General features: G+C 41.0%; 1 protein-coding gene across 4 annotated transcripts in view; it reads left to right on the top strand.

The window, feature by feature from the left end:
* The first annotated feature begins 334 nt into the window (after positions 1-334).
* The window catches only part of LOC111864186 (zinc finger protein castor homolog 1), a 183,393-nt gene continuing 169,320 nt past the window's right edge, over positions 335-14,407 (top strand). For all 4 annotated transcript variants that reach the window (XM_023851255.2, XM_023851254.2, XM_023851257.2 and 1 more), the window contains exon 1: positions 335-356. The gene's annotated coding sequence lies outside the window, so the exon portion shown is untranslated. The remainder of the gene's footprint in view (positions 357-14,407) is intronic.

Here is a 14,407-nt window from a genome sequence, read left to right as displayed (position 1 = left end):
AGGACAAAAAAACACACAAACAAACAAACAGACAAACAGCGTGGCTTGAGTCCGCAAGCGAACTATACAGACCGAGCACCGCCCCTTGTCGACGAAGTTAGTGCCAGCTTTGGCGGATAGAGGGTGTCACGTGGTCAGCGCAATTGATCCCCACGGCCGTTAATATCGGGTTTCTAGACCGGAGCCGCTACTTTTCCATTCAAGTAGCTCCTCAGTTATCCTCACGAGGCTGAGTGGACCCCGTTACAGACCCACTACTCAGAAAATCTGGTAGCGCCGAGAATCGAACCCGGGACTTCAGGATTTGTAGGCAGGGACTTTGACCACTGGGCTACAGAGTCGGTCCAACTTCATAGGTAAGCATATTTAATTATTCTTCCATCCAATGTACATATCATCAGCTGACGAAGGGAACATGAATACAAGTTGCGAGGAGGTTTGTTTAATCCATTTTAGCGACACTGCGTACTATTCAGGTCCCCTGGTTTGAAATCATATGAGCTTATTGTAGAGTGACCTTGATAATGGACAACTCTTCTGCTTCTAGTTCGAAGTTGTAACAAATATAGAAACTTAGACTGCACTCTGAAATTTAATCTGTAAATATTTCACTCGTCTGTTTTTTGTGTTTCATTTCTTGGGGGCTTCGTGTGTTGTTTATTTGTTCTCCCATTCGTAACCATCATGTGTGCGTGTATATAGACTTATATGTATGTGCCTTGTGTTCTTTATGACAGATCCTGGTATGGTTTGCCTTTCGCCTTGAAATATAATTAAAACTTTTAGGGGGCGGAAAGTATTCAATAATTTATTATAAGGACGATATATGTCTCACATTGCACGTCTCTTGACTCTCTCCCCCTCTCGTTCTTCATGCATAATAATAAACCACAGAGTCTGGTGCAGTTTCTCATATTCCTTCGCAGAGAATAATATTGTGCTGTCAAAAGATTCGAAACGAGAAAAATATCTTTGGAAATGGTACGCTGAGAATAAGAGTGTGTTATGTCCACTGTTTGTATGTTGAACTAATTAACTCAGTAGGGACCGTAAGGGCATCACAAGCGCAGTCGAATCAACAAGAACAACGAATCTTTGATGCAAAGGTTTATGCTATAAACTGTATTGATTTAGGCCTGTTTATATGAAAGAGAACTTATTTTCTTAAACCCATGTGTCATGTTATAGTAAGTAAGTAACGTGTCGCAATAACAGAAGTTGTTCAGTGACGTTTTAATGAATTATCATACCATTGTTGATAGATTTCAATAATTTCTATCTCAAGTTCACGTGGATTTGTGGTTCTCTCAGCGGTGGCTATGAAACTACCATGTGACGCCACGTAGTCCCGTAGATGTTTTTCGAAGTAACTCATCTTCAGGGTCTAAGAGTTAGCAACAAGCAAAAAAATAAATAAACAGCTCGTTATTTGCTATCAATTTCACCTTCCGCACGGCAGTTAGTTGTCCGTGAGGTAGGCAAGCTGAGTCAGAGGAAGGAATACTGAAATGTGGAGGAAGTGATGTATGCCAGTGTGGCATTGTCATAGGACTGATATGATTGAATCGTCAGTTGTGTAACAAGCCCGCCTGGAGATACAGAGATTATTTAGCGTCCAAGGAGAAGAATGGTGAGTATGTGAGAGTTCAGAAGGAGACGGCCGTGGCCTGCTTTGAAGTTAATATCCTGACATTCGTCTGGATTCATGGGATGGTCAATTAGTAATTATTTTAGGGGCTCAGTAAAATGGCGGAGAACCTCAGAACAACTGCATACTTTGTAAGATTTGAGGCTTTCACGGCGGTGACTATGAAGAAAGCAGTCTTCTGGGATTTGGCACCGTGTATATGTGGTGTTAACCGACGTTTCGGAGGAACGTATCGCCTCCATCTTCAGGGTAGAAGAAAAAATATAAGAAATCTGCAAGCGAAGAGACCGTGAGAACCGGTAAAAGCAGACCTGATACTTCTTGAATACAGGACTAGAGCGTTGTGGTGGTGGTGTTGGCCTGCAGAAGCAGGATCAGATGAGTAGCAGGCCGCAAAGTTTAATTTCTCGAGTCATTCGGTGCCCAAAGAAATATGAAGGGAAGAAGGACACTGTCTTTCGGAAATGATCTGTTTACACAGAGAAAATGTATGGGGGAGAAGAGGAATGCATATAGGATATTCATGGGAAAGCCAGATGGAAAGAGACTACTGGGAAGACCAGGACGTAGCTGGGTGGACAATATTAAAATGGATCTTAGAGAGATATGATGGGATGGAATGGATTGGATTGATCTGGCTTAGGATATGGAACAGCGGAAGGCTCTTGTGAACACGGTAATAAACCTTCGGGGCCCATAAAATACTGGGAAAGTCGTGAGTAGCTGCACAATTGGCGGCTTCTCAAGAAGGGCTCAAATCCATCAGAGAGTGACACAGAGAAAAGGTGAATGAATATGGATCCAGCAGGAAACATGTTTGCCTAGATTTGTTGAGGCTTATTTTCCATATTTAAGATACTACATTTAGTGTTTTAAACCGTCTCGTTGTAAAAATAAGTTAAATGTATTAAAAGTCTTGCATGAGTGGTTACACTAAAGGAAAGGTTCTACCCCGCTAACCTGACAACTCGCTATTGGACTTGATTCGCAGCCAGTTAAATCCTACTTACGGCTTAAAGAAGTCATTAGGTATTATTCCATGTTTATATTATATTCCTCCTGTTTGGTTTCGGAAGAGATTTGCTCATCAGATTCCCAAATCATTCCAAATTTGATCTTTATTCTATTCGGGCTTAATATCCAATTTATTTCAACTTTCTTATTTAGTTCTGCTGTCTTTGACGTTAATATATTTTCTCGTAAATACGGTATCCCTAAGTCCGTGTGTAGGCCATGTATTGGAAAATGACATTTTCCTGAGCATTAGCCTTCAAATACTTGACATTTAGGTTAAGATACGAGACTAGGGCCGTAAGCGTGCGTAACAAATCAGTCAGTCAGGAATAAGGGACACGATGGGCGACTGAAGAGCGGATATATTTCCATTTCCAACTAAGGGACTCGTGAACATGTCTCGGCTAATGACAACATGGAGAACTGTACGTGGGAGGTTTCTCAGACTGTATTGTGGGTATTTTAAGGAAAGTATTTGCATAAGAAGCAGATTCATACTGCAGGCTTTGATTACGACGTAAATACAGTCAACTGAATGAGAGACAACGAATGCTGAATTCAAGGATACGTTGTCCCAAAAAGTGTCATAAGCATACACGCACAGGGGAAGACCAATATGCAGGAATGGGTGGAAAAGTCAGTTTTGTACAGACTTGTCACACTGAAATTAGAGCACCTATCCCATGTGAAGAAGGCAGAAGAGGAAAAAGAAGAAAATAGCAGTTGTATCTTCAGGGATATAACACAGAGCAGAACTTTCTCTCTGCTTCATACTGGTTTCCTGCTTGGCGTATTTTTCAACCCTGAAGTAGAGGAGAAATGTTCAACCGAAACGTCGGTTGATTTTCAACGGTCTACATGGCGTTATATCCCAAAAGAGAATTCTTCATAAACACCGCTGTGAGAACTTCAAATCCTGCCAACAAAACTATACCTTTACTAGTTTGGAAACACGAAATTAAGTTGCCGGAAGATAAATACGTGTAGTGAGTCGCTACACTTAGGTGTAGACCAGCTATTGGCTCATTAGGAACACAGATGATTAACCAAGTCGATCAGAAAGAGATACTTGGGGGGGGGGATTGCACTGCACGCTTTAGAATTATATTTACAGCCCTGCCAAGTGAAAGAGATTTCTTTTTGTGTGTGTATGTGAAAATCTGTTACGAATTCCTTGTGTAATGTATTTCGAAATCACACTAGCTTTTTCTGTGGTGTGCGGAAGGCATTTCCTAGGAATATTGGCTCAGTGCCACGTCGGTCAAAGGAGATTAATTGCGCTGTTGAATCACACAACTTGAATTGAATTTAAGGAAAGTTCTATATGCCACATTTGCATTCAGAAACTTCTACTGTTAATGCTAAGAGCGGATATACGTATAAAACAAAAACGCCTTTTACCCTTCAGCCATTCTTATTTAATATTTTTGTGTGGAGTTCTGTGCATTTTTCAAGACGAAAATATGCAAATAAGTAACAGAAAAAGGAAGCAGACAAAAAAAAAGCGAGAAAGAAGGCACATCAGCTAAGCAACCGTCGGGCTTCAGTGCAAGAGATTTTTATTGTGATGGAGGTCACTACTAACATGTTCCCATGGGGCATGCCAGATGTGAGAAATTAATGGGATTTAATATGGGGCTGGCGAGTGTGCGGAGAAGTAGCGGAGAAACGAGATGCTGGTTGCAGAAGCGGGGAAGAGGGTTTCAAGCGAAATGGAAATATACCGAGTTCGGGAAACCTCCACACAAACCTTTAAGGGCCTATTTGTCTATAATCCGTCTGAATTGCAACACTTTTTATTTTGCACTTCAATACACACTCTAACACTACACGTTTCGGCCTCAAACGGCCATCTTAAAGTTTTTTTTTACAGATATTCAATTAAGATTGTGAAGATTGTGTCGAAATTTTGTCGAAACTGCTGCACTGTTTCACTGTTCCAATTCAAAAAAAAAACCACACGCTGTAGTCTTCTTTTTAATTAAAATGAGATAAAATTTGTTATAAATTGTTACTTATTGTTTTGCTTCACTCAGGGTGTCGTCATTTACGTAAAATATAAGGAAAAAGCACCTAAAGATGGCCGTTTGAGGCCGAAACATGTAGTGTTAGCAAGTGTATTGAAGTGCAAAATAAGGAGTGTTGCAATTTAGACGGATTATAGTCAAATGGACGCTAACGTGAATAATTTCAACAGGATGCTGAAATACAGAAACCTTTAAGGGAACTGAGTACAGTTTTGGAGAGGATTTCAAACACCAGTATCTTCTTCCTGCATCAGGGATAGGTCATTTTGTACTAAGGCCTCGTGGTGCTATTTAAAACGACCCCGCTGACCTGACAGTCACAAAATAATCTATACTAAAATCATATTTAGCTGTCAATTGTTCTAACTGATCATAGTTTATAGACACTACATAAAGATCGAGGAAACCGAGTAAGGAGGTTGAAACGGGAACGTTTCTTTCTTGTATTCGAGAGATGTTGTGTTCGAATCTCGTCCGGGAAACCGACTGCCCTGAGGTTTTTTCCCTCCTGTTAGGCCACGACCGCTTCCTTGCATATATTTCCCAAAGCATTGTTCACTATTATCCATTCAGTCGACACTATAGAGGCTGAGCTACAAACAGCGTCTCTAAATAAAGTATAAGACACATACTCTAAACTCTGAGGTGTTGTTGAGATGTTAAGCGACTCTGAGTGGGTCCTGCTGATGTATCTCATACCCGGCTGTAAGCAAATGGAAATGTAGAAACACAGGAAATTGCATTGCCTTAAGATCACTGTTTTTGTAAATGTATGTATATTCATATCCTGGTTCTGCAGTTGCGACCGTTTCTCTGTGCTACTCTCCTGTCATATTCTCGCCGACCGTCCGCCGTACGAGCTGGGGGGAGGAAACTGCTTTTCACTTCCAACCGATGAGTGCTGGTGACAATCTGTCGAAAATCTTTCCTGTTGATTAATGACGTAAGCTGGCACGACTGGGTGCATTGTACATGCAACCCTCTCCTTGTCGTCCGTCTGCAGCTTAAGTCGCGGTGTTAGCATTCACTAGCGTCCTCACAGAAATCCCTGACAGGACGAGTTTTATGAACGTAGGAAATTTCTGGGATGAAGATGCCTAAGTATGTGGGGGGGGGGATAGTAACCGCATGTCGCATGGAATAATGAACGTAATGTATTTATTCAGATGTGTACTTACAAATCTGTTTTTTTCTAATCTTCTTATTGAATTATGCTGAATCATCAGAACTGTCACCGCCACTTTAGGAACAGAATCGTTCTTCAGAACGAATAATATTGTCGTCAGTACTTAGACGAAACCATCTATATGTGTGTGTCACACTGGCGTGACTTCAACTACGCAGCCATACTCGTAGGGCCGGAGATAAGCCCATATGTCATAAAAGGTTCAATACATTAACATCCTCCTGGAGCCGCCCGTATCACGACAGCGGTTGCCGTACATTTTTTCCTTGGCACTACAGCCCCAGTGGGCCTAGGCCTACCTGTATGAACTTCTCCGTTCACTTCGGTTTTCCTAGATCTTACACATTCGGTAGGACTCCTTGGGCGGGTGATCAGCTCGTCGCAATGCCTCTGCCTGTACACACAGAAAAACGCACACACACAAACTAAACATCCATGCCCTGAGTGGGGTACTTGCATAAAATTATATTCAGGTTACATAAAAATGCTTGCTTGTATTTAAGTCTTGACTTATATGAAGGTTAAATAAATTACGGGCGTAAGGAAATGCCGATTTATGCTAGTAGCCGCACAAATTGAAATATCCTCATTGTTGGCTCCTCTATAAAACAGTTTTTGGGCTAGGTTGCAAGACAGTTTTGTCGAACTTATGTTCTTTCTTGTAAAAAGACTGACAACGAATGAAGAATTTCGTAGGTGATATCGAAAAAGAAATTGAGAGGTGAAGGTATTTTAAAAGTGAGTTGTATTCACAGAAATGTCTGATATCTGTAGAAATCCACGAATCCTTCCAACTTCTCGCTCCAGCTTGTAAGGCTTAGGATTTTGAAGTGTTAATTTCTCTAGGGGTGACAGTAAGCCAATTGCTGGAATATAAGACAGCTATTGGGACCCTTTCTTCAGTCATTTCAATCGTATCGACTTCACCAAAATCCACGTATTTTTAATTTATTTTAATATGCACGAAATCGCCCCCACCAAAAACAATCTATGTGGTGGAATTACATATGTTAATCTTTGAGAAATAAAACTTTTCAATGTGATGTAAGGAAATACCAAGAAAACTAGTTTTAGGCACTAAGAAATCGGTGCTAATTATTATGTTGGCAGTAAGAGGTTTGTATATTTTGTAGCTAACAATAATTGAACATGGGCGCCAGTAAGGTGGGCCCGTACAAAATCGCAAATAATGTTTTTTTTTTTCCCCCCTTTTCAAATCTGTGTCTGTCAGTATAAAGCGAAGGAAAGCGTTTTAGTCGTAGGTTGTTGTCTTTAATATGGCAGTTGTCTTTTGTTGTATAGGGCCTGTATTTGATTGGCACTCCATATGTTTTCGAGGTAAATACCGTTAGGTAGTAAGCATGCACGAAACGTGCCCATTTATGTGAAAGTTGGTGACTGTTTCGTTCTTCGCCAGTGACCTCTCCTTGGTCATTACAGTCTCTCCTTTAGAAGCCTGTGGTAGTGTTTCGTTCTTCGCGAGTGACCTCTCCTTGGTCATTACAATCTCTCCTTTAGAAGCCTGTGGTAGTGTTTCGTTCTTCGCGAGTGACCTCTCCTTGGTCATTACAATCTCTCCTTTAGAAGCCTGTGGTAGTGTTTCGTTCTTCGCGAGTGACCTCTCCTTGGTCATTACAATCTCTCCTTTAGAAGCCTGTGGTAGTGTTTCGTTCTTCGCGAGTGACCTCTCCTTGGTCATTACAATCTCTCCTTTAGAAGCCTGTGGTAGTGTTTCGTTCTTCGCGAGTGACCTCTCCTTGGTCATTACAATCTCTCCTTTAGAAGCCTGTGGTAGTGTTTCGTTCTTCGCGAGTGACCTCTCCTTGGTCATTACAATCTCTCCTTTAGAAGCCTGTGGTAGTGTTTCGTTCTTCGCGAGTGACCTCTCCTTGGTCATTACAATCTCTCCTTTAGAAGCCTGTGGTAGTGTTTCGTTCTTCGCGAGTGACCTCTCCTTGGTCATTACAATCTCTCCTTTAGAAGCCTGTGGTAGTGTTTCGTTCTTCGCGAGTGACCTCTCCTTGGTCATTACAGTCTCTCCTTTAGAAGCCTATGGGAGTGTTTCGTTCTTCGCGAGTGACCTCTCCTTGGTCATTACAATCTCTCCTTTAGAAGCCTGTGGTAGTGTTTCGTTCTTGGCCAGTGACCTCTCCGTGGTCATTACAGTCTCTCCTTTAGAAGCCTGTGGTAGTGTTTCGTCCTTCGCCAGTGACCTCTCCCTGGTCATTACAATTTCTCATTTAGAAGCCTGTGGTAGACCTGTTTGTCCACACACACGCGGATATTCCACTCGTTTGATGCAGCAATAGAAATACTGTTATTTTGAGCGTGATCCATCCCGAAGAATTAAAGAAGAACCTAGATGTATAATTAATGGAAGTGCTGGCGCAGATGCAGACACCAAGATAAGATTTCCTGCTGGTAATCATGCAGTATAAAGTGTAGAGGGGTCCAGCATCCATTGTGATAAGGCGGATGAAAGCAATACTTCTTTAGATTTCCCTTTAATGGGAAGGGGACCCAGTTTTAACGAACATATACTTGGTAAACTATAAACTAGAATTCAGTCTGAAACAGGAAATTTCTCCCGGAATAACCTCGCTGCCCTCCAGACCGGACGGACGGGCCCACTACCGCAAGCAACCTGGCGCTGCATGTGTGTTATTACTCGCTACTTGTGTTCTGTTGCTATGTATGATCGAAGCCAGCTGCAATTTACAATATAAATTACGATAGAAGGAAGAGGATGATGAACGGTGGAGTGGGGAGTGGGGGAGTGTTTCTCCCTCCTAATCCATATTAAACTTTCAGTCGCGTACACAGTTCTGCAGCAGCACCATCGGTTTATTCTCTCAGCTAGTCGCCTCGTTAATACTGTGGGGGATTCGGGGAAGGGAGTTAATATCTCTTACTTCCTTCTTTCCCAACCAGCTTTTCTTCCTCTCTTACGTACTTCATCTAAAATCCTAAGTCATTCAGTTTCATGCGGTGTTCCACATCCGCTGTATCCAGTCGGAAAGGACGTTGGCTCTCAGGTTGTCATTTACAAACGTTCACAAACGGTGTCAGACCTAATTATTTCTAACATTATCACTTCCCTACTTCATTTATGTAACTTTAACGTTTTGTTCGCCCGAATTTTTATTTTAATAGCACGCGTAAATGACACCTGCCCCTCACAACTAGTGCGACAAGATATACTAGTTCCGTTTCTGTCCCAGGAGTACGACTCCCTTGTGGTACAGAAATAAAACAGAGTCAAGAACAATGAGGAGAAGGTGGTTAGAAGGCAAATGTCTGGAAGGGGTTTATCATACCGCAGTTCAATATACTGTCCTAACATTGTTCGGGAGAGACCAAGGAAAACGATGGAAACCAGACGACAGGATGGACAACACTCGTCTAAGTTTAGAACTGGATGCCTCCACAGTGTAACTAACTAGTAATTACCACTACGTCGCCCTACTCGGTCCTTTGTGCTGAAATTAGCTGAAATGTTATGCATATGATTAAGTTAAGATTTAATACATCTGTATACTGCCACGGACCAGTCCACTCTTCCTGGCACTGTCATCTTCTGGCTCTCTGTGTTAATAATGTGCATTGCTTTTAAGTATTAATTCTTCATTCGCAGTGTAATTCTTCTATCCATTTATGTTTGAAATCCTGTATGGTATTTGTTTTATTTAAAAGGAATATTTCTGTGGAGGCGAGATGTTCCTCCGAAACATCTTGCTGTCTCCGAACTTCACCGTGTTACACCATTCATAGTACTCCAAGTTCCTTTTGTATTTCATCATTTTGAATTCGTCCAGTTTTTTTTTTTTGCAGCCTGTCACTTCACTTACATTCCGTTTCGTGTAGAGACTCTAAAAACGCTTTGTTGGACCTGTGGCATTGAATAACTGTATTGTAATTTTTCTGGGCGTAAGTTTGCATCTTTTCATAGTTTAAGAGATTTTTATTGCATTACCCAGTAGCTGCAACTTTCCATTTTGTCTCACGTATCGAAGTTTTGTCCTATGCTGAGTACACGGAGATTAATACATATAAATTAACACGTATAAGGATTTAGAAATACTTTGTGTATTGTATTTTGGGATCAGATAAGCGTAGTAGATAAATATTTTACCGTTGCGGTAATGTGTGAGTTTTGCAGTAGTTTCACTTTTAAAAGCATTTATTTGATTAGTCTAGTGAATGAGTAAATGAGGATGTTGCGTTGTATAAATTGCAGTGTTTATAGTTCTGCAAGATCAATTTTATGGGTATGATCATAAATGCGCCTCCCTCCATGAATGCGAATGTTTGAAGCAGCAATAGGACCGTATTATCCCACCATGGACATTTTTATATCCTGTTGCATTTTTCCGCTCAGGCAGTTCAGAGCTGAAAGGGGTCCCTTTTCGCAAATGCTGAAACTTATTTCTTAATGAAAACTCCGCCCCTAACATGGAACTGTCACTCATTATGATGTGGCAACATTCCAGAAACAGTTAATGCGCGAAAATGAAAATATTTTCTGCAATATATCCCTTGTAGCTCCAAATTGTCAGAAAGGCGTCCGTTTATGTTGGGTGGTGTTTACATTCAGACTTGTAGGCGACGTAAGAAGACTATAATTTTATTTTATAATATGTTTATAATAATGAAGATCTTATTTACTGACGTATAAAACGTATGGGAAACATAAAACCCATGAAATAATCTATTAATATGCATTAAACGTCGTAGGGAATAGTTCCGTGATATAATGGCGTCAGGTTTCCAATTCCGAAGTGAAATTTAAAAAGGAAGAAAATACTGTTGAGTCAGAATCCATTGAACTCTGTGCTTAATATCTTACATATCTTGTAAGAAGTGTTTATCGAATCACTTTTATGTATGTAAAAGCATTTTCTAATATCCCCCCTCCCAATCATTTATTCTCGAGTGAATACTCTGTTCTGTAATTCCGCATTCCAAGGAAAGTCATGTTCCACAAATAACAGTGTGAACAGAGACAGCGGCTGGTAATTATATGGTTTGTTTCATTTGACGATACTTTATCAGCTGCACAGCTTTATGTTTCATGGAGTTACGGGATGGGTACCATTGGTGATGAATGTGGACAGAAACGCTGCTTGACAATCAAAGTACAGTGTTTAACACATGCTGGAATTGAATTAGGAAACCCACGATTAATATGGCTGAACATTATGTCTGTATGTAAGAACTATATGCTTTGAGTAATATTATTTAGAGCCGGTCACGGTAGCCGAGCGGTCTAAGGCATGCACTGTCTTCGCTCGCTTTGGAGGCATTATTGTGGGTTCGAATCCCACTCATGGCATGGATGTTTGCTGTTTGTGTATGTGCGTTTTCCAGCGTTTGTGTACAGGTACGAGCTGATCAACCACCCAAGGAGTCCTACCGAATATCTTAAGATTTAGTAAACCGAAGTGAAGCGGAGAGTTTCATGGAGGTAGGCCAAGGACCAAATTGGGGCTGTAGCGCCAAAGGGGAAAAAATATTAGCGTATGCTAAAAATCAAATAAGGTTGAAAAAAATTGGCTTCAGAATGAAGGATATAATATATATATATATATATATATATATATATATATTATACTCGTATTATAGGATATAAGAGGACACAACAGGATGCATACTATAAAGAATGGCTACAGAAATGTGAGAGAGGGCATATGTTATGTTGGTGTTCCTCAAGTTGAAGATAGTAGGCCTTCTCGTAGTAAGGGGCAAAATACTGCTGCTTTAGGAATAAATCGCCTCTTCAACTCCCTTCTGAACCAGCAAGAGACATGGATGCAAAGCGTGGACAGGATTATTGGTTTGAACTGCACTTTGTATCACCACCATCAGCATCATCATCAGCAGCAGCAGCAGGATCTGTTGTAAACCAGACGTAAACACTCTCGACTCGTATTCAAGAGGTTCTCGGTTACAATATCGGCCGGAACACAGCCTATCACGACCAGGATTGGTAGTGGTTTCCCTCAGTGTCAGGATAGCAGTACCTCGATCTGGAGGACGGGGTTCTTCCGGATCCTATCAGTAATCGCCCTGCCCTTCGACACTGTACGTACCGGCGTAGTCTGGCTGCTGAAGGCGTCGTTAAATAACCCACAGAATTATTCTGTGAAAACTGCCACTGCCGACGGGTGATAGTTTTGAAGAGGATTTTAGGGGAACGTGATACTGTGATTTTGTTTGGGGTGGGCATGTCTCACACACACACACACACACACATACACACACACACACACACACCCCACATGGTTTCTGCAAATTAAAATTATTATTCCGAAGTTAAAATTAAATTCCTACAGGGCTAAACTTCATCTCAGGATTTTGAGCAGCAATAACAGATTTTCTCGCGTATTGACGCCTGTGGAGAAGAAGTCTCTTGCTATTTGCACAGTTCATGATCTGCTTTAAATCAAGACTGATTAAGTCGATCGAGCGAATCATCATCATCATCAATCTCAATTTCGATTTATAGCTGCTCCATCACGTGATAACTGTCTTGTTTACGTTTAATTGTATTCATTTTTCTTTTGCTTTATTTATGTAACTGCTGAGGTTATGAAGTAGCATCGGTACCTTTTGACAGCTACAACTGTACATTTGGATCTATTTTGTGTAGATTCCCAGATATAGAAACTGTTACACCAGAATGGTTAGGGTGGACGAAATGAAGGACGTTGGTGAGGCAGAGAGATATGAGATATATCTCACAGGTGAATTCGAATAAGTACTTGGGGGAGATGAAAGACGCTACCTGCCAGCCAGTTGTGTATCACACTGATCAGTAGTCTGTATGCGTCCCTAATTACTGTGAGATTTACTTCTCTGGCTTAATGAACCTGTCTGTTAACGGTCCAAATGTTTTACCATGTTTCTATTCCTTTTACTAGCGGGAATAAACCTCCTTACGTTTGGATATGCAGTCGTAACGTTCAGATCCGCCCTGCCGTTATCACTTATTAAGCAAGTGTACATCATCCGCTTTACATGCGTCATGATTCGTAATTTCATTCGTCGCTTTGTTGATGAAGCGTTTGGTGAATAATTTCTCTATTGAAATTCATATAAATGCTGAATATGAGGAGAATGCATTGACTTCTACTCTTCTGAGTGGGGTTGGGTGTCCTGTTTGAAAGGCGTTCGTTATATGAGAATTCATTAATGTTAAATTAATTTAAAGGCATTACTTAAATTAATTTAAAGGCATTACTTAGAGATATGCTAACCTGAAATAACATGTAGCTGGATAAATAATGCTAAAGGAAAGCATGTACGCGTTTGTATTACAAGACTATTAGTCATGAGAGAGTAACAAAGCAGAAGAGAATTACATGATAAGCTTCGTAATTTGTACTTTTCATGAGATGTTATTGGGACGATGAGACTGCGGAGAATGAACTGGGCCAGGCATGTAGCACACATGGGAGAGACGGTAACTCGCAACATTATGGTTTGGAAACCCAAAGGGAAGGGACATTTGGGAGACTTGAGTGTGGATGGCTAGGGAATGTTAAAGTAGACCTTAAGAAACGATGTAGGCTGGATTTATCTGGCTCGGGACAGGGTCCTGTGGCGGGCTGTTTGAAGCACGGTATTGGAACTAATCCCGTAATAGGCGGTGGATTTCTGGACTAACAATCTACTTTTAGCTTTTCAAGGAGAACTCTGCACCATGGATTTGGTTGATACAGCCGATACATTGTTCTATATGATAAAAAATTGACATAATTTTAAAGAACTAGGACTTGTATAAGTCACGATAAAGTGTTTTAGGTTAAAGCAGCAAAGTGGCTAAAGCTACAGCAAATCGCACAGAACATTACTGGTGTCAGTCTGTGCGGGGACTGGGAAAGGTAAGTTTGATTATATCGAAAATTCGTAACACAGGATATGTATATTAGTTGTTCAGGTGCCGTCGCCCGAAAATTCATCTATTGAACATTCTTTAAGCTAGCAAGAGGGATGAAGGAAATTACGATTTTGTGGAGACCCGGGGGGGGGCCTTGGAAACTGAATTACGAAAGGTTTGTGTCCCATGTAATGTACTGATTATTCCATAATAATGTTACCACATCGCATTCCTTTTATTTGCCATTGTAGATATTGTTTGGGCTCTAACGGCTGTGAGTTTGAACGCATCCCTGGGATCCGCGAAGCGAAAATAAGCCTTCCGTAAGAAAATTCCTGTACGATAGGGGGAAAAAAAGTAATAACATAAACTTTCTTTAAAATAGTTTTCTTTTATTTTGGAGATTCCTTAGAGTATAAATGCCACTTTGAAAGGAATAAATAAACTAAAGTGTGAATTTTGCCCAGCAGAAGAAGCGTTAGCAAGTCGTACGGTTCGGCGACCGATAACCTTCGCCAGCGCATACTTGTGCGAAACTGGATTCCAGAAATACGCAAGCCGTAAACACAATAGGGAAACAGACGAAATTTGGCACCAGATTTCATAATTGAACGTTCCTATATCGAGCCACCAAAAAGAATTGGGGGGGGGGG

This window comes from Cryptotermes secundus, unplaced genomic scaffold, assembly GCF_002891405.2.
Source record: "Cryptotermes secundus unplaced genomic scaffold, Csec_1.0 scaffold2192, whole genome shotgun sequence".
NCBI classification, from domain to species: Eukaryota; Metazoa; Arthropoda; class Insecta; order Blattodea; family Kalotermitidae; genus Cryptotermes; species Cryptotermes secundus.
Note: the sequence above shows the minus strand (reverse complement) of the source record. Positions and strands in the feature narration are given on the sequence as shown.